Here is a 4,225-nt window from a genome sequence, read left to right as displayed (position 1 = left end):
TCACCCGGTGCAACGTTCATTTCCTTCTGTCTCTCGTTCTCTCGCCCCCCCCCCCCCCTCAGGAAATGAATGACAGAGAAAAGAGTGAGCCGGTGGTCCCCGTTAAAAGGAGAAGCCCACCGCACTAAATAGCCCTGATGAGCTTTGAGAACCCACAGTTGGGATATTAAAGGATTCAGACAGAAGGTATGGTTCAAAGGAGTTGGAGACCCTGAATTTAATTGCCTCATTTGTGAGCTTCACTGAGCCGGGTTCTGGGATTTGAAGAGAGGACATGCTGGCAGTTGGAGAAAGGATACTAATTTGAGAAACGGGATGTTCAAGAACGCCTCTCTGATGTTTGTTGGGTTCCTGACTTAATGTGCGAAATATGTCCACGGCTATACTAAGTCCCTTCGCTCGAGCCGACCCCTCTGCAGTTTGGAGACTCTTCTTCTTCATGGACAAAATCGTATTTAAGGCTCTGAGGCGGCTGAAAATTGTGACATAAATTGCTGAAATAGTTGGATGGAGCCACAATTCTTTTTATCCCAGTTGGCAGGTTTCCATTAAAAAAAGAAAGTGCCTCCTGCCTCTGCCGTCCTGTGTGTAGTTTATAACGCAGGGGGCCACATACAGTCCAATTTCATCTTGAGTCTGGAGCAGTAAAACCGCGCCACAATAACCTTTAGATTTGAATTTTAACACAGGGATGCACCGATATCTAACACGAGTATTTAACCTTCAGCTACTTGGCGACACCGAGAATCGCTACGAAGACTTACTAAATGCCATTGAGCCTAATTTAAATTAAATTACAATGATACGCAAAGGCTACACGTTACCGTGAACAACTCCTGCACGCGTAGTGCGGCGCGTCTCGTCTGTCTCCCCACTGGGCTATGTGCACGTTAGACGAAGGGACTGAGCTCAATGTAAATGAGTGTATCAGTCAGATTTTAATCATGCTTAGCTCGTAGCAACACTGGAGGGTGTTGCCCTGAAACTCTTTAGCATGTAGCATGTAGCACAGCTTGGCGTTACATGCTCAGCAGTTGAATTAAAAGAGCGACATCGTGCTAACCCCGCTGGTGATTAAATTGCTGGTGTTGCGCGTGTGCTATCTTTCTCCTCCTCCTGATATTTTGGCGGAACATCATTTACAGTCTGCCTGAGTTTTGTCATTAATATTAAAGGATCTCCAAACCGCGGACATCACTCGACCTCGCTCGTAATACTCGCGGGGTTGTAACGGGGAAGTTCATCTTTACTGTTGCGCAGGGCATACGTGATAAAAATGTCTGCTTTGTTGCAAAGCTAAACAATTTTTATTCGAAAATGACCACAATCTCAACGTAAAGTCAATTTAAAGTAAATCAAAATAAAGTGAAATGTCCCCCCCCCCCAAAAAAAACGGTTGAATTATGCATGTTTTTACAAACTCCCCCCCCCCGATAGCGTGGCTTTGAGGCTCGTTCGGTTGCAGCGAGGGAATTAGCTTTCATAGCAGCATCACCGATATCTCAGCTTGGTTCTGTGTCGTGTTGTGTTTGCTGCTCTTGTAAAAATGTGATCATTTACTTGGTGGTTTGGCCGGGTTGGAGTCTCTTGTGGGCCGGTTTTGGCCCGTGGGCCTCACGCTTGACACCCCTGGTTTAACACAAAGACACACAAGGAAGCAATAGCGGAAAGAGGGGGCCCGGTTCGGGGAAGTTCTCCTTCAAAGTGTAATGTTCCTTCCCCACTCACACTCGGCGTCTCCCATAAAACTCAACACTGCTAACAAGCCCATCATGTAATAATATTACACCTAATTGTATTTACAGGCTGCCGCGTTCGGCTTTGACCGACAGGTGGGCGTCCGCAGCAGTTAAAGTTCACACCTGAGGGGCAGATGGCTGTCGTAAGCCTGCAAAAGTTTTCACACACCAGACACTGTAGATCCACTTAGCGTGGTGCAAAATTAAAGGCCATTCTCATGCAATTGAGAAATTGTCAAAAATAATTGAAAAAAAAAGAAAAGGGGGGGGGGGGTGGGGGGGGGGGGCGCCATGTCTGCCCTAATTACCATCAGGGCTATTAGAGTCAGTGATCATATAAATCAATATGCCAGGACCTTTAATTATTGTAATGGTGGGAGGAATGGACTCGACTAATGCAGCAAGTGCACATATCTGAAATTTATGGAGCTTTTTTATTTAGCGTATAGCACTTCTATAATATACTGCATGTTTTTGTCTGAGTGGATTTGTTTCTGTTGCAAGGATTGCAAAAAAAAAACGGAGGGTTGTTATTGTACTACCATGACCTTGACGGGTATTATGTTTATTGCTTTTCTTGTATAAAGTTTGATGATTGATTGAAGCTGTTCTCAGTGGTGTACAGTGCATATGAAGGGCGAGAGAGGCAAGGAGAGGGCAAAAACACTTGGAAGAGGCTGTTAGAGCTCTGGATTAGTCAATATTAAAAAAAAATCAAAAAAAAAATCTAGGCTGCTTGTACCTTTAATGCTCACTAAATAACGCTACTTAGTCACTTTATTATTGTTGAAAATTAGAGAATGGGAGGGAAATCTTTTTTGACATTATGATGTGACTTTGAAATAGTGTCCATTCGTTGCCTGTCGGGTCTCACAACACCACTTCATATGAAGGATAATGCCACTGTAGTGTCTGGTCTTGTATAACAATCGTGGCAAATATCCCAAAATACTACTTTATTACAGTAATGTAGAGCATTTGTGGTAATGACACTGTTAGCAAACATGTGGCTTGTAAGATGCAAACCGAATCATTACTTTATCACCACACGTATTTCAAGCTTGTGTCGGACTATGATTACGTTAGATCAGTTTGTAAAATAGAAAGTACATCCTTACCAACTGGTCTTGCTCTTAAACTGTTTAGATAATCCTTCTGAGAGACAGGAGCCAATATAGTGATGATAAAAACAGGTGTTTTCTCCTATGTGTATGTCTGAGTAATTGAGTTGCACAGTTTTGAGCTGGTTGCCATTTTATTGAGCATTTAATACGTGTGTGTCTTCCACTGAACTGTTCAGAGCTGTTATTTCGGACTCATTACTCCCGGAGTCGTCATAAACTTTGAGTTCTTCCTAATGCAGTAGTCTGCAGCTTTTATAACCAAAAGAGACGTTTTCATGATTTTTCCACCAAATAAAAAATGCCTGGAGCTGCAAGCCATGTTAATTATCTGAAAGGAAATTAAAATACCTAAAGAAATGCTATGCATACAAAAACTGAGGTATTTGAGATGTGTCACAGTTACAATTCAGATATATTTGATTGCTTTTTTAGGTTTTGTTGCTATCTTTCAAGATTTGTTATGGTGGATTTTCCAGGTTAGAGCAGTTTTGTATATATAGCAGCCATTTCTCTCTTCTTTTTCTTCTGTCCCTTTTCATTTATCTTCATTTTTTCCTTCTCTTCTTCTTTTTTTTGCTTTTTTCTATAATTTGTGAACTTTTTCCTTACTTTTGATTATTTTACATTATTTCAACTTTTTTTTCTTACCTTTTTTTCTTATTTTTTAAACTTTTATTAGTTTGTCAGGTTTTGTCATTTTACCTTATTTTAGCCATTTTTTAACCTTCAAAAATGTGATTATTGATGAAAAGCACTTTGGGACTGCTCACGCAGTTGATAAGTGCAATTTACCTTAGTGAAGTCCATTTACCTTAGCTGTTTTCGTTCAATTGTTTTCTTCTGTTCCAATTTTTTCTTTTTCCTTCTTTCCTTTCTTTAATAATTTCTTTTTACTTTTTTCTTACTTTTCATTATATTACCTTATTTTAGCTTTATTCCTCTTTCCATTTCACTTCTCTTTCATTCAATCTTCTTTTTCTTTTCTTTTTTATCTTCTTTTTACTTTTTTCTTACTCTAGTTTATTTATTTATTTTTGTTTTACCTCATTTAGTTGTTTTTCGACCAATTTTAAAAAATGAATGTGGCATGCAAACAAATTCAAACTGAAAACTAAAAGTCTATTATATATTATATTATTATTTTTAGAATGTTCTGAGTTTAATGGAACCGCGATAGAGGGTCAGAAAAGCCACATGTGGCTCCAGAGCCAGATGTTGAACACCTCTGTTGTATCGCCGCTTGTTGTCTGTCTCTTTAAGTCTCAGCGACAGGCGGGGCTCCGCGGCACGTGACGTCAGGGTGGGAGGTTAAAGGGGAGGAGTCAGGACGGGGGAGGGCCGCTTTGTGTGCGTCGTCGCACT

Source organism: Lipophrys pholis (genome assembly GCF_963383615.2).
Source record: "Lipophrys pholis genome assembly, chromosome: 1".
In the NCBI taxonomy this organism is placed as follows: Eukaryota; Metazoa; Chordata; class Actinopteri; order Blenniiformes; family Blenniidae; genus Lipophrys; species Lipophrys pholis.
Note: the sequence above shows the minus strand (reverse complement) of the source record.